Source organism: Camelus ferus, chromosome 5 (assembly GCF_009834535.1).
Source record: "Camelus ferus isolate YT-003-E chromosome 5, BCGSAC_Cfer_1.0, whole genome shotgun sequence".
NCBI classification, from domain to species: Eukaryota; Metazoa; Chordata; class Mammalia; order Artiodactyla; family Camelidae; genus Camelus; species Camelus ferus.
The window spans coordinates 4,251,108-4,267,967 of NC_045700.1; the positions used below are offsets into that span (position 1 = coordinate 4,251,108).

Here is a 16,860-nt window from a genome sequence, read left to right on the forward strand (position 1 = left end):
CCCACGTGATCTCCACCTTCTCTTGCCCTCTCGTCACCCGCTCTGTGAACACAGGCAGCCGGGCTGTGCTGCTGGCCTGCAGAAAACCCTTGTCTCAACTAGGCAGACATAGGAAACAGGCCCTCCCTGGACTAGCCAGCTCCCTGCACCCCTACCTTCAGAAAGCAGGGCTTCACACCAGGGCCCAGGCAGAGGGGGGCTGTCTGTCGACGTGGCAAATGCTGGGCCGGAAGTGTTGTCCTGGACTGCCTGGGGCCTCTCCCCACCCCTGGAGGTTATCGTATCACCTCCTTTTTCAGGTTGGACTTGGAGACTTGGGGCAAGTGGGAAGTGTGTCCACAATGCACCAGCTGTACAGTGGTGGATCCTGAGCTCAGTCATAGTCTCCCCAAGTCTACACCCACATCCTTTGCCTCTGCCATCTGTTTCCTCCAGCTCTGAGGCCGGGAGTCACAGTCCATGAATGTGTTTTAAGCACCAGCTGTATGGCAGTCCCTGGTCGAGGCCCTGGGGACAGGACAGTGAACAAACCAGCAGTAATCCCAGAAGGGAGCCTACGTTCTTGTAGGGACAGACAGATGGACATAAGACACATGGGAATAATGCTCAGGATATCAGAAGGTGCTAAGTGCCGGAGATACTGTGGGGGTGCCGTTTTGAAGAGTGTGGTTGGAGAGGTCTTCACTGGGAAGGTGGGGTTTAAGAAAAGGAAGCCAGGGAGCAAGATGTAGGGATATGTGAGAGAAGGCATAAGAGGCAGCGGACACAGCATGTGCAAAGGCCCTGGGGTGAGAGGAGGCCTGACCTGAAGCAGAAACTGTCAGGAAAGCAGTGTGGTGGGAAGCGGAGGGTGGGAAGCAGTCACCAGGAGATGGAGTCAGACAGGTATGGTGGCAGGGGGTGATGGGAGTATCTCCCCACAGCTGCTGTAGCAGCTGGATTCTAGCATCCTCTTGAGTCTTGGGGCCTCAAAGCCTCCTGGCAGGATGCTTCTGCCCTGACAACAGAGCCCTCGGTGTCTCAGCTAATGCTCTAGCTAGGGACTGAGCAAGCTGGAGTGCAGTGGCAGCTGAGAGATAGGGAAGAGGCCAGCAGGGGAGTCCTAAGGAACGCCTGAGGTACCAGGGGAGTGGGGTGGGGCTTCACCAAGTGCCCTGTTTGCTCTCAGCTGCAATGAAAGATGCCCTTAGTTGCAAGCACACGCATGCATGCACACATGGAGGGGACCTGACTGCCTGATCACAGCATCCTCAGGGAGCCGGCCTCTCTGAATTCAGCTCAGATAGGGGACGCACCCACAAAGTGCAGAGCTTGGCCCCATGGTCACGGCTGGCTTGGCTGTGACTGTGAGCAAAGGCCTTATATTTCTTCCTGCTTTTTTTTTTTTTTTTCCCTCCTTTTATTCACGCTGATGGAAACGGCTCCTTCAGCCAGGCCCGCCTCTGATAAGGCTCCAGGCAGTTTGGAGAAAGCAGAGCTGAGCCTCTTATCAGGCCGAGGCATAGGGTCTGATGCCGGCACTGGGCGGGCCTGGTGCTGATGAATTGGGCCCGGGCCACGCTCACCAGCTGCTTTCTCAACCCGTTCCCTGGGCCCCACCATCAGAAGTTGGGGCAGGGAGATCCGGGAAGCCTCTTGATTTTCTTAAACACCAGTGTAGGCTTCCAGGGCCACCACAACAGAATCTGATGAACTGCCAATAGGGAGAAAGTTCTGGCCAGGAGGCCGATAGGGGAGAGGACCCCAGGGGGCCTTAGGGCTCGGAACAGGGCACATGGGGATGAAACGTGTGGTTGGAGCCCTCTCAGAACTCCTGGGGGGCAAGCACCGCTGTTCCCATTGTCTGGATGAGACACTGAGGCTGGGACAGGGAAGATGTTAAGGTATTTGATCTGCTGTGGAGCAATCAGGCCTGCAGGAGGTTTGCCCCAAAGCTCAGGCTGCCTAATCCCTCCTGGGGGTTCTGATCTGAAGATCAAAGAGCTCACCCCCAACACACACCCCATTTGAAGACAGAAATTCTACCCTCAAATGTTAACTTCTTTTCCTTTAAGATCGGGTCACTGTTAAACTTCCTGTCTTTAGGGTAGAATGGATGACAGTTTTCCTACTGTTTCTTTTTCGGGGTTTTGTTTTTTTTTTTTGGTTTTGGGGTTTTTTTTTTTGCTTTTTTATTGCAGTACAGTTGATTTACAACTGTTGTGTTAGTTTCTGGTGTATGGCTTAGTGATTCAGTTATACATATATATACATATTCTTTTTCATTATAGGTTATTACAAGGTATTCAGTGTAGTTCCCTGTGCTATATTGTTTATCTATTTTATATACTGTAGTGTGTATCTGCCAATTCCAAACTTCCAGTGTACCCCTCCCCCCACCTTTCCCCTTTGGTAACCATAAGTTTGTTTTCTATGTCTGTGAAAATCTATTTCTGTTCTGTAAATAAGTTCATTTGTGTCATTTTTTTTAGATTCCACGTGTAAGTGATGTCACATATTTGTCTTTCTCTGTCTGACTTACTTCACTTAGCATGATCATCTCTAGGTCCATCCATAGCTGATTTTTTTTGATAAGTGACTTGGCCTCTCTGACCTTTGTTGTCCCGTCTATAAAATGGGCTCACCCCTGCCTCACAGAGCCCTGTGTCCAGTGCCTTGCCAGGAGCACGCAGGGCTCCACAGATGGAGGGCATGTCGCCACCACCGCCCAGCAGGGCCCATCACCAGGCTTCGCCGAGGCAGGGCCAGACCAGTGGTGGGATCAGCAGTAGACCCTCGGACTGGGGCCTGGGTTTGAATCCTGGCTCTGTCCTTGGTGATGGATGCTATCTCTGAACTTCAGTCTTTTCATTCATAAAGCAGGGCTATAAATGCCTGCTGACAAGGTTGTTTGGGGGAGTTGAGCTAACTGAGAGGTCCTGCTGATTTGTGGCCGTCCCAGGAGAGCGGGTTTTGAATGAACAGCATCTTGACTGTAAGATGTTATGCGTGAAGACCCAGCGCAGAGCAGACCCATAAAGAGCAGCTGATGGGAGCCCAGCTGACCTCTTGGCTGCCCCCTGCTCCAGGCCATCATGCCCATGGATGTGTATAAGGCCCAGGTTCCCTACAAGCAGCCTTCCATTCAGGGCAGGTCAGGCAGGGCCACCTGGCACCCTGGCCCAGTGGCAGGAGCCTTCCCTGGAAGGTGCAGCCACCAGGGGGCACAGAGGAGTGTGGCCTGCCTTGAGATGGCCTGCAGGAGCCCCAAGGCGGTGCCGTCAGAACAGACCTTGTGGGAGGGGTTGGAGACACAGCCAGGAGGAGCAGTTCCTGACTCTCAAGTCCCAAAGCAGGACCACATGGATAGTCTGCCCTGAGATGGAGACTGAGCTGGAGGCCTGAGATTATAGCTGACATGTCAAGAAATGAGCCTTCCCCAGAGGCTGAAGGCCAGAAAAGGGTGGAATGAGGGGTAGGAGAGGAGGGCCAGCCAGGGGTGCTGATCACATGATCTGGTGTCTGAGGAAGGAATGATCCATTGTGGGGTGGAAGAGGGGGTTCCTCCTGGAATCAGTCAGAGCATCACTGGAGATCATCAGACCCAAAGGACTGGTGTGTGTAAGTGTTCTCTGCAATGTGGGGAGGTAAATGCAAGAGTTGGTCTTGTCACCTAGTGCCTTGTAGGTACTCAGTTCCAGTTGGTTTAGAAATCACCGCAAACCCTGGCCTCCATCACTGCTGGTCTGGATGATTTTTTCCTGCTGCACTTCACTGGGCTACTGGGAGGAGACCTCACCCAGTGAGATTTGATGACCAACCACCAAATGCTAGCCACCTCTCAAAATTCCAGGACACCAAGAGGAAGACGCCACAGCCTTCCCTGCACCCCCAAGTTATTTTGATGTGTTTGATGGTCTGTTCATAGAAATGGGGGTTGCCTCCTCCTGGAAGGTCCGAACAGATGCCCTCCATGGATGGAGTTGGACCAGTGTGGGTTGATGTGAGGATATTCACCAGGTAGACCAGGTTGAGTGGACCTTTCAGACAGAGGGCATAGCATGAGGCAGAACCTGGAAGTGTGAAATAGAGCTCATGTGACCCAAGGGGCTCACATGTAAATACGTGAGATGACAGTGTGGGAATTCAGGCTGGCTGGTGTGCATGGCTCTGGGCTCAGGCTCGGGACATTCCAGGGTTCTCCTCTGAGTGTATCCCCACTGGGAAACTCACAGTGTGTCTGGTGAGTCAACAAAGAACCAGTCTGTGGAGTTGGCATGCAATATTCGGGATCTACTTATACAAAAAAAAAAAAAAAAGGTGTTGTTATTTATCCAAAAGTCAAATTTAACTGGCATCCTACGTTTTACCTGGCAATGCTAGGAAGATGAGACCTGGGCATGGATGTTTTTGGAAGGGTCCCACGAGATTCTAATGTACGGCCAGAGTTAAGAACCATGAGCAAAAGACCCCTGCTGCTGTGAGCAAGCCCACTGTCTCAAGTCCCAGGCAAGGTCCCAGGCAAGGTCCCAAACTGCAGAGACTTCTGAGTAGGAGGAGTATTCTCAGTCTTAAAAAACACCTTCAGGAAGCTTTCAAGATTCCCTTCTTCCTCATCCTTTCCATCCATCTCACGGATGCCTCTCACAGTAGTTAAAAACCTATTTTTTTATGTAAACTTGAAAATCTGAAGCCCATCTTAATTTTTAAGTCTTTAAATAATGTAATTGCGGAAATGAGTCAATAACTGGATATATTTAAATACAAAACAATAAATCCTTATTCATAACACTCTTACCAGCCCAACACACTGATGTCTCCTCCATTAACTTGTTACCACACTCCTTCCAGAAGCCCAAACTCTCTAACCCTCAAGACTCCCATCTGTGTCAGGTGTGCCTTTCTGGAGCCCCCACCTCACAACCATACCTCCCTCTCCATGTCCACTACTCTCAGCCCTATTGATCTCTTGTTGAATCATGCTGATCCTCTCCTTGTAGCTCCCAAGTGCTCTTTTAAACTTGGACGAGAGAAAGCTCTCCTTCTAACCATCCCTGTACCTCTTGAAAATTTCTACAGATTCCCTTTTTTCTATAATCTCTCACCTGCTCATTGCTTACAAGAGAAAACCTAACCTTTAAGACTCTTCATTGCTCATTACTCACCAAAAAGATGAATAGCGAAGTTTATGAATGATATTGAATGTGGTAGTGATGGTAGAAGAAGTAATAAGACAAGGAAAAGGATGAAACGGAATTAAACTCGACGTGTACTGAATTTAGTCTTTCATATTTTCCTTTCCTTCTCCTATTCCCAATAGTTATTTAAAAGGAGTAAAATTAAAAATTGCATTTGTTTCAATGTAAAATCACCCATACTGAAAAAGATAAAATTATTTGAAATCGGTATTGTCTTAGACCATCTGGCTTATCTGGGACTCCCTCCCTAATCCTGATCACTCAAACAGCTCCAACCCTATAATTGGCTAATGTCTTTTTTGGTAACTGTTTTTGCTCTTTTACCTGGTTTGCTTAAGAAATTAGCACACCAGTCCAACAGAATTGTAAATTGTGTTTGTGCCTAGCCTTCTCCACCTAAGATGTGTTAGATTTCAAATCCAGTTCCAGGGTGCTAAGATCTCTGATGAGGAAAGATGGGCAACACATCCTGTTTACATCAGCTGCATTAAAACAGCAAGAGGGTGCAATTCACCGTTCCTGTTGGTCATTAGACGCTGACCAGTTGTCAGACTTTAAACAGACCATGTACAAAATTCTGAAGTAAAACAAAGTCTAAGTCTGTAGGCTTTCTTTGATTAGTCTCCAGGGTGTTTATCACTTTCTATGAAAGAAACATTTAATTTAGATGGCAGCTGATTTGTGTCATGGGATTTCAACTGACAGGAGGAAGAGTTATGTGTGTGTTTATGGCTTCTTTGCTTTTGAAAGATTAATGTTGGCAAGTTATAAATCACAAGACCTTAAGGGGAGAGAGGTGCTGGGAAGACGGAGCGGGACTGTGCCAGGGTAATAGATTAAGACATATTATAGAGTCTCTTCGTCAGCCAGGAAAGCAGTGGGAGGATGGGACGGTGCGGGGGGAGGGGGCGGCAGGAACAGTGACGAGAAACACCTTTTCCTCCCCAAGCAGAGATAGCACAGGGGGCAGGCAACTTCCAGCTCCATTGTCTGATGCAAAATGAGGAGGTGCTTTGGTCCCCAAGGACAAAAGAGGGTTAACAGCATAGAGGGAAGTATTCAAAAAGCCTAATTATTCCAGGAGGTAACTAAGCACCTGCTGCTGCTCTGCCGGTCACAGGAACTGGTCCCCTGCACCTGCCCCCAGAGACCTGCACCCAGAGGCTGTGTGTGTGTGTGTGTGTGTGTGTGTGTGTGTGTGTGTGAGAGAGAGAGAGAGAGAGAGAGAGAGAGAGAGAGAGAGAGGGAGAGAGAGGGAGAGAGCTGTTCTCAAGTAAATGGGGATGATAAGAAAAGCCATCATGCATTGCCCACCGCCTCCCTTCCGGGAGCCAGGCAGGTGCACCATTCTCTACAGATGGGTGAGCTGAGAGCTGGAGATGGTCACATGGAGCAGGGACTCCCAGGAGCCAGAACTCATGGCCATGTCTCTCTGGCGTTACTGCCCAGGCTCCCTTCGCCTGCATCAGGACGCCCCCTTAATGCAGCTTCAGACGATCTTTGTAAAGAGAGGTTTGTTAACGTGCACCCATCCTTTGCTTTACCACCACCCCAAGCAATCCGCTCCCCATGTTTAGATCAGAATGCACCCCTCTTTCCCAGCACCCTTTTTAAACATTATTCCAGCAGGAAAATAAATCACGTTTATCACTCACAATATCAGTGGACATGTATTATGTACAGACCCATCCCGAGACCACATATGTATCATCTGAAGTCATCCTCACAACCATCCCCGGAGCTGCTCATGGCCCCATTGCACACGTACGAATAAGGAGGCTCCCCACGCCCTGCCCAGGGTGGGGAGAAGGCAGCGTCTTCTGCTGCGGCCGCTTCCGCAGCTTCAGAGGAGGAAACGGAGGAGGAGAAACGCAAGCTTCCTGCTTCTGTGTTTTCCCATCCTTCGAGAATCCTTCACTACATCTTCTCCTTTTCAATCCGTAAACTGACAGTCTTGCCTTCTCTGAGTCACTGTGGCCTCCCTTGGCATGTCCTGCATGGAGGTGCTGGGGTCTGTCTGCAGAATGCCTGCACGGCATACCCTCATCTGGCAGACCCCACCTGAGGCTTTGACCGAGACCCCAGGGCAGCACAAGTCCCCAGTACCTCCCTCACCACGCCGCTCACGTTCCAGACACAACACAGAGCTCTGCCCATCCTGCCTGCCAAACCCTGTGAAGGGAGGAGAAAACCATTTTCTCACTCCTGTTCCACCAACTCATGAATCTTCTGGAAACCCAGTAACAAAGCGTGGCTAACTGAATCATCATTATGTACACATGCAGCCCAATTGAGGACATTTAGTCATGTAATTAGGTACCTAATTACGCTGAAAATGCAATTATATGATTTTTTTTAAGTGAATTAAGTCCTCAGAGAAGTGATAAGGATTCGTGCTTGTGACCCAGCTGGAGCTCAGGGACTATGGAGGGGACGTCCGTGTGACCGTGGGCTGCATGGAGGCTGAGTGGTCTGTACCTGAATCATGTATGTGGGCACACGCGTGTATATGCGCACGCGCACACACACACACACACACACACACACACACAGGATGCTGGCTTCACCTCTGTGTCCCCGGGACTCTACAAGGGGCTGCTGCAAACCAGGAACTTAATAAATGACGCCCATTAATATCACTGGAAGCGCCTTGTACATCTGTGGAGGGGCTGTTTAATAGAGACTTGGAGACACTTCAGAGGGTTATTTATTTAACACGTGAGAGGCAGGTGTGTAGAAAAACTAATGACGAAAGACACAGTTGGGAAGCGTCAGAGGATGCTTTATGCAGCATCACTTACTCATCCACCCAGCGCTGTGTCAGATGTTCAGGTATAAAATACCACCGTCACCCTCTAGTAGCTCAAAACTTCGTGCAGAGACAGACAACCGCAAAGCATTTTAATGGTGATTTGAACAAGTTGTTCGGCAAACGGCAGCCTGAGCGCTAAATCCAGCCTGTGGACTGTTTTGGTACAGTGAACTAGCTAAGAGTGGTTCTCACGTTTTTAAAGGGTTGTAAAAAAGTAGACAAACAAACCAACCAAGAAAACAAAGAAGAATATGCAACTGAGGCCTTATGTGGGCTGCAAAGCCTAAAATATTTAGGAGAAAGGTTGCTAGCCCTGCAGGAACAGAGGGAAGCACGCGCAAGCCCTGGGCAGAAAGCATGGAGGGCTTCTCAGAGGAGGTGATGGGACGTGACACCAAGGATGCCTGGATGCTAGGCTTCTGGTCGTCCCCGTGCCCAGACTCCTCATCTCCCTGACATCTCAGCCCATGGTGACCACAGGCGCACCACCCAGCCCCCACCCCAGCCCCGCTGAGCTTGTCTCCCCTCTCCTACAGCGGGCACCTGGCACCCCAGGGACACTGCTGATCCTCTCAGGTGGTGGCCTTTTCCCTTCTGCTCTTGTGCCACTGGGTGCAGAGGAGAGACGGGAGCCACCTGGAGACACTGTTGTCCCTTCCTCCTGGGCCGTCATCTGCCTGCTGTCTCAAGCACCACCTCCACCCACATCCCAGCGCCAACCACACACACACCTGTCTTACTTCACTTCCCCTTCGCATCTGCTCCTGCTCCTGCTTCCGTAACCAGAACGGGATGCTCTCGGTACCTCCAGAGTCTTCATTTCAACTGTCCTCTCTGACAGCCCCCTGCATGGCTAGTCCGTGGCCCTGTTGACTCCACATCTCCACTCCAGCAACTCGTCAGCCCCAAGGGTGCCTCTGATCCAGTACCTGACCGCTCCCCGCTACCCACCACCCACCCGCCTCCTGCATTTCCTCACTTCTTCCCCCTGTGCATCTTGGCATCCACGCCCAATCATTGTAGTCCCTAGAAAGCACATTCAAACTCCATCTCTTCTCACCTCTCCCCCTGAAATCCAAGTCACTGTCCTCTCTTCTCTGGACCAGTCATGGCCCTCAGTGGTCCCCCTCCTCCACACAGCAGCCAGAGCAGACCCTTCAGCATGTCGCTCAATTCACATCACTATTCTGCTCCAAATCCTTCCATGGCTCCCGTCCACCTCAGAGGAAGGGCCAAAGCTCGTCCAGTGCTCCCATGGCCCTGCACGATCCAGCCTGTCAATTCTCTGACTATCCTCTACAGCTCATCCGTGCTCACCTCACTCCAGCCACATCAGCCTTCTGACTGTTCCTTTTTCCTTCCGGGCAGGCAATGCAGGAAAGACACCACTTTTTTTTTTTTTTTTTTTTTTTTTTTTTGGAGGGGGATGGATGCAATTAGGTTTGTTAGTTTGTTTTTTTGTTTGTTTATTATTATTTTAAATGGAGCTACTGGGGATTGAACCCTGGACCTCATGCATGCTAGCACAAGGTGGGGGACACAAGTATTCAGTCTAGCACTGCCCACAAGTTGCCTCCTCTGGGGGGCCTCCGTGATCACCCCCCCGATCACCCTCTCCCCCCTTCTCCCTTCTTTATGTCTTCAGGATTCATCATCCCTTAGCCTTATATCCTTACATCCTGCATTTTAACTCCCTGTTGCCTGCTCCCTCAGTAAGAATGGGAACCCGGGGGCCAGTCTTTACCCCGTTCACTGTTAGAGCCTCAAGCTGTAAAACAGAGAATGCAGTAGGCCCGCAGTGAACCTTCTTTGAAAGGATGATTCTGGAATGAACTTTGGAGTCAGACAGATCTGTTTCCAGTCCCTCCTGTAACTGTCATGTGACCTCGGGCAAGTTACAGTTTCCCCTACTGTCAAGTAACAGGCTTTATAACACCCACCTCGGTGGTTCTGAGAAATTGCAATCATCCGTGAAATTAGAAAATGAGCCCCCAAAACGGTGGCAGTTACATCATTATCCAGGTCAGGAAAGGAAGGTTTCAAGCGGAGTCACTGACCAAGTGGAGCCCGGGGTGGGCAGGGGGCCTGCCTGGCCTCAGGGTATGAACACGACAGCAAACCAAGGCCACACAGGCTGGCCAGGGGGCGATCCTGCTTTCACAGGGTCTGGGGAGGTGACAGTCTCTTCAGATGAAGCCTCAGAGCAGCCAGATGTCCAGTTTCCCCTGCCCCAGGAGAGGCTTTATAACCTTGGCCTCTGCGCTTCCCTAAGCTGGAGGGGTCAGGTCCTTGGTCCCGACACTCCTGCCACGCCTGAAGTCAGAACTGGGGAGAGTTTCCTGGCCTGTTTCCTGGGGGAGACGCCAGCCGCTGCTTACCGGCCGCCTTCCTGCCTGCCATCCACGTGCTTGACCCTATGCTGGAACATAGCAGTCACCAGCCTGAGATGCTCACAGTCCCGCCACGGAGGGCCGGGGACCGTGCCCTAGAGAAACACCTGCGTCAGCCCAGGGGTTCACTGCCAGGGCTGCAATCACCACGGGAGGCCGGCCGTGTGTGCGCTCGGCTGCCTGGGTGGGTATGTGAAAACTCTGTTAGAAAAGCAAGACCCCCACAACCTAACCCCCACCCATAGCCACCCAAAGCCACCATCTCAGGAAATATATTTCCTTTCATTCCTTTTTTTAAGAATTCTTTTTGAACGTTTAATGTAATTTATCTTTACAGAGCCCTGTTCCTTTCCACTCAGTCGTACTGTAAGCATTGCCTCCTGTCACTGAGAATTCTCATGCGTCACTTCAGAAACTGCAAACAGCCTGTTCTGTGGGTGCGTCGTCATTTACACAACCAATTTCTCAAAGCGCAACATTCACATGGTCCTCTCTTTTAGTCTTCCCTTTTAAACGAAATTGCAATGCACTTTGCTGAGCTTGAGTTCCTGTTTCTGTTCCAGATTATTTCTCTAGGATTCATCCTAGGGTGAAGCATTTGCCAAATAGCATACCAGAGAATTAAAGGGGCCTTTTTTTTTTTTAACTGAAGTATAGTCTGCTACAATGTGTCAGTTTCTGGTGTACACCACAATGTCCCAGTCTTGCATATACATACATATATTCGTTTTCAGATTCTTTTTCATTAAAGGTTATTACAAGATGTGGAATATAGCTCCCTGTGCTGTAAAGAAGAAATTTGTTTTTTATCTATTTTATATGTAGTGGTTAACATTTGCAAATCTCAGACTCCCAAATTTATCCTTTCCCATCCCCTTTCTCCTGGTAGCCATAAGATTGTTTACTATGTCCATGAGTCTATTTCTGTTTTGTAGATGAGTTCTTTAGTGGCCTAGTTTTTCTTTTCTTTCTTTTTTAGATTTCACATATGAGCAATATCATATGGTATTTTTCTTTCTCTTTCTGGCTTACTTCACTTTGAATGACAATCTCCAGGCCCATCCATGTTGCGGCAAATGGCATTATTTTGTTCTTTTTTATGGCTGAATAGTATTCCATTGTATTAATATACTACATCTTCTTTATCCAGTCATCTGTTGATGGCCATTTAGGTTGCTTCCATGTCTTGGCTACTGTAAATAGTGCTGCTATGAACATTGTGGTGCATGAATCTTTTCAAATTAAAGTTCCCTCTGGATATATGCCCAGGAGTGGGATTGCTGAGAAAACGGGCAGCATCTGGGTAGAAGCGGGGAGGGGAAAATGTGGCCGGATCATTCTGGGGGATTTCCGAGCAATACTATTGCATTGCACAGCACTTTGGCCACCCTGGGACTGGGGAGGTGGTTCAGAAGGTGACACACAGGGACTATGAGGGCAATCATTTTGACCTTAAGACTGGCTGGCACATTCTGACCACAGGGGTCAGATTCACACTGATCTCGCCTGGCCGGGTGCTTTGTCCTGAAAATTTGGTATGCCAGCCCAGGTCGGTGGTCACGTGCTCCCTGCAAGGATAGGAAGGGTGACCGTGCTGGAGAATGCAGACAGGGAATCCCCTCCCCCAGCACCCAACCTGACACGCGATGACATGGCATCCCCGCCACCAGGAAGCCTTTCCTGAGAACCCACAAAGCCACCCTTTCTGAATTTAGTCTTAGACATGGTTGTCATCTGCTACATTGTGCGCTCCTTGAAGGCAGGGGCCTGGCCTTTACTAGCGAGCACTTCTGGAAGGTAGGAGGTGCTAGAGAAAGTTTGCCAAAGGAAAGAATGAATAAACAAAACCGTGATCTTCCCCACTGTCGTGGAATCTGGGAGCCCTGGAGCTGAGTCTGAATGCGGAGTTCCCCCGACACCAGCCCCGAGCACGTCTTTAGTGCTCATTTGGACACGTGCTCACACAGAGGGTTGGCGGTCTAACTTTTCACCTAAATGCATTGCATCTACTTAATCAAGCCACACCCCTTTCAGCCTAGGGCCAGGCAGGTCCTCAGTGCTCAGCCAGCGTCCACTGGCTTGCAAGTGAGATGGACAGTGGTTAACAAACGATTCGTTTCTTTTTGGGGGGCCCGTATATTCTGAGACCAACTTCTTTCCCAGTGGTAGCTTGAAAGCTACACCCTTCCAGGGTGTGATAACCACCAGCCATCAAAGGGAAGCAGACATCTCTGACCCTTCTCCTACCCAAAAGGCAAGTTAGTAAACGTCCACTGTCGACGGATTTCTGCATCAGGACTTTGAAGCCAGAGTCTAGAGCAGGAAGAAGAAACTCCAGTGTGAGCCAAGGAGAACCGTGACCACACAGAGGGTTCCTGTTCTCTGCAAACCCAACTCAGACTCACGCAAAGCCATCCCCACCCCCCAAGAGACCCTGGTAAAGTGACGTTTCTGACCCGATCTGTGGGCTCCCTGAAATAGAATGCACTTGGTGTACACAGCATGGAGCAGATCATCCAGCAGCAGATGTGGCGGCCACTGCCTTGCCGGCATCCACAGCGTTGTCATGGTGCCGCCTCTCCAAGGACTTCATAACAAACCTGCGTTTCCCTTTGTGATTCTGTGGCTAAAATAATCTTCCTCCTCCCAGAGTCCTCTGCATCTTGCCTGAATTATTCCCCTTTGCTGGACCAGGAAAGCAATGGGAAACAGGAAGTGGGGTGCTCCCTCCAGGACCCCTGAGGCAGGAGGAAAAACCGTTAGAGTTGGATGGGGAAGTGTGAGAACAAAGCCTCGCAGAAAAGATGACAGCTTCCTGGCACAGCATCATCTGAAAACGCAAGAGAAGTCAGGCTCTCGTGGCGACAGCGGGGTGGACTTGTGTCCCTGGGGCCAGCGCCTGCCCACCACTCCCTGTCAGCATCTGAGAAACACCACCGGACCCTCAAGGATCCAGCTGTTGCTGGAGTTCTGTGCCCTGTTAACTGGGCCCAAGAGGCCGGCTGGAGCAGAGAGTGTTCCCTGTAGGGAGGGCCAGCCCCTCTGCACCCTGCAACACCCTCAACCACAGGGCCACCACCTTTGACCGGGGACAGGCGACTGGCCACCTAGCAGACCTGCAGAATCAGCAGGAGGTTGGCTGCACCCAGGTGCAGATGCCACAGAGCAAGGCCATTCCCAACCATGGCGACTGGTCGCAGGGTTAGAACGCAGGCTCTGCCCTTTCTGGCCATGAGATTTTGACGACTTCCTTGATCTCTCTGGGCATGCATTTATTACTTGTAACTTAAAAAGGGGGAGAAACCTCCCTTTTGCTGCTTTGCTGTAGAGTTAAATGAGAAAGAGTAAGTGACAAGGTCCCCCAGTGCCTGCCGCCTCTAAGTCCTCCTCCTGCCCCCTCCTCCAGCTGCGGCTGAGCCCCCAGGACCTCCCAGGATATTATTCCCACACCTGGAATATGAGAGCATCACCCACCTCCCTGATCCCTACCCTCCCATCACTCCGCAGGAGGTGATGACTTCCCGAATTGGGAGCGGGAACAGCCCCTCCCTTTCCTCTCCCTCCCTGCACCCACCAGCTCACAGGAAGCATCTGTGGTCCCTGCACCTGGCCTTGTGGCTGTAGTCCTGACCTGGTGGCAAGGCCTGCAGTGGGGTGGCCACGTAGGGGGATCAGAAGCCCCAGGTTGTCAGCCCTTGAGCCTTCTGCTGCCATCGCCCACATCAGCTCTCAAAAGATCAAAACCCAGGTTTTAGACAGTGTCGCAGATGTAAGCAGGCATCTGGGGAGAAAGCAGAACCAGAGAGAAATGAGCACTGCTGGGTGGGCTGAGCTCTCTGCCTGGAACGCTTGTACTCTTATCTGTGCAGCAAACTCCTATGCACCCTTCAAGGGCCAATCCTCATACACCCTCCCTGGGAAGCCTTCTCTTACACCAGCAGTTCTCAACCCTGAGTGTGCATCAGAGTCACCTGTAGGCCCAAACCCACCGGCTACTGGGCCCCAGCCCTGGCGATTCTGATACAGGAGGTCTGGGGTGGAGCCCCAGAGTGTGCATTTCTAACAGGCTCCCAGGAAACACTGTGGTTCCAGGGACCACACTTTGAGAACCATTGTCTTCCAACATCCCAACCTTCCCCGACATGCCCAAGCTTCTCCTCTGTGCCAGTTCTGACCTGGGTGGTGGTCCTGGCCATGCTGAAGGCTCCCTACCCTGGAGTCAGTTACATGATGCGACCTGAACAAATTCAGCTCCACACATCTGGAAGGGGCAGGACATAGACCTTCCCCGTCCACCATGCCCCTTGGTGGACTTGAACTTAAGGGAAGCCTGTGCTGGGAGGCTCAGTTGGTGAAGCCTTGGGGGTCTCAGGTCCCACTTGCCCCTCTGCCTGGCTGGCCTGACAGGACTGCTTGCAGGGCTCCAGGTGTGTCAGTTTGGGGATAGGGTCCCTACACACAAGCCAAGAAACTCACCCCAAGTGATTTGTGTCCAATGCCTCCGGTACCGACCCAGCTCGCCCAGGTTCCCCACTGGGCAGGGCCCTGCAGGGCTACGAGCGCCGGCTCCAGGCTCCCCAGGCTGGGACAAAAGAGACTCCTGACCCTCACGTTAGCTGTCCAACGCTGGGAAACCAACAGCACTTTTCTGCGACTCAGCTTCCAAATCTGGAAAAAGGGACTCTTAATAACTGCTACCGAATGGACTGTCGCAGGGACTCCTTGAGTCAAAAATACATTAAGTGCTAAGAACAGTACCTGGCATGGGGTAAGCGATTACTAACTGTTCTTAAAAGAAGACATAGCTGTCCCTTCTCAGCCCGGCTGCGTGGGACAGGCTGACTTCTTAGGAAATGCTGTCTTCCCCTGGAAGATTCCTGGCAGCAGTCCTAGGGCTCCTGCGACCATCCACGCCGGCGTAAGCCAGATGCTGCTCCGTCTTACAGAGCTGTGAGGCACTCAGTGATGGCGTGACGTTCAGAACGCCGGTCTCTGGATGCACTCATTCGCATGCGCGCATTACTCCCGCAACCACGCGTACAGTCAGTGTTTACTGAGTACCTACTGTGTGCAAGGTACCCGGTCACAGGCTGCACTTCACCCCCCTGAACTGCAGAGTCCAGCACCCCTGACCCCCTCCTGCTGCTCCTGCCAGAGCCTCCTTCCCCCTGACCTGATGCCTGGGGGGTCCTGCTCTGTCTCTTGAGACTTGAGACCTTGTTTCCTCCTGTCACCCACCTCCAGGCTCTGTGCAGGCTGCGTAGCCCCCAGCCCAGTTCCCTTCCTCCTAGCCTCAAGCTTGGGGCCCCTGCTTCCTCTCCTCAAGGTCCTTCCTCGCTTGACAGCCAGCTTCTTATCAGAAAGAGGCATCTGGCAGGTGCTCTGGGGAGAATGACCTCATCGCAGGATAATTAAAGTGATTATCTGAGCGGAAATGACTATTATGAGGCAGCCTTCTCTGTTTTAATATGCGTGGCCGCCGAAATGGGGACGTGAGATTTCCATGTTAACATGAATATTTCCATGTTCTAATCAATCGTTCCTCTCACACCAACCCCCAGGGAAGAGAGGAGACGTTCTGTGCAGTTTCCTGCTCTCTCGGACATCCTAGCCTTCTGGCCAGACCACTGAGCTGTGGAAAAATGCACTTAGTAACTTGGATAGCTCCACAGGGCAGCCCTTCCCGCAGAAGAAGGATGCAGAGGCCTGTGGAGGGTCTCAGGGAGGGGTCTTTGGACAGGAGCCCTACTGGGAGGGGTGTCGTCCAGGGAGAAGAGAGAAAGTACCCCTAGAGGTGAGAGCACAGGGTTAAGACCCAGCCTTGAGCTCGGCCACTGGGCCAGCCATGTGACTGTGGGCACGTCACGCTGTGAGCCTCCATGTCCTACCTGCGAAATGGTCTAATGCTGCCAGGCACCTTGTGGGATTGTTGTGAAGGCTACTTGATACACTAGATGGAAGCAACTAAACCAACACCCGACACCTGCAGACACTCCACAGATGATCTGTTTTTACCATCAATGTGAGAAAAGCTGAGGCCCAAAGAGGACGGTGACACTGTACTAAACACAGCTGTGCCCACCACAGTCAGGGCCCCCCAACAGGTGTCTAGTGAGCATCTTCAGGTGCAGGTAGGGCTGTTGGTCAGGGATGCAGCAGGGATGTAGCAGGGATGCAGCAGGGATACAGGAGGGATGCAGCAGGGATGCAGCAAGGATACAGGAGGGATGCAGCAGGGATGCAGGAAGGATGCAGCAGGGATACAGGAGGGATGCAGCAGGGATGTAGTAGGGATACAAGAGGGATGTAGTAGGGATACAAGAGGGATGCAGCAGGGATGCAGGAGGGATACAAGAGGGATGCAGCAGGGATACAGGAGGGATGCAGCAGGGATACAGGAGGGATGCAGCAGGGATGCAGGAGGGATACAAGAGGTATGCAGCAGGGATGCAGGAGGGATACAAGAGGGATGCAGCAGGGA

General features: G+C 51.4%; 1 protein-coding gene across 1 annotated transcript in view; it reads left to right on the forward strand.

Annotated features, from left to right (window-relative positions):
• GYPC (glycophorin C (Gerbich blood group)) overlaps nucleotides 1-16,860 on the forward strand; it is a 33,942-nt gene that overhangs the window by 14,307 nt on the left and 2,775 nt on the right. The gene's annotated exons all lie outside the window — the stretch shown is intronic.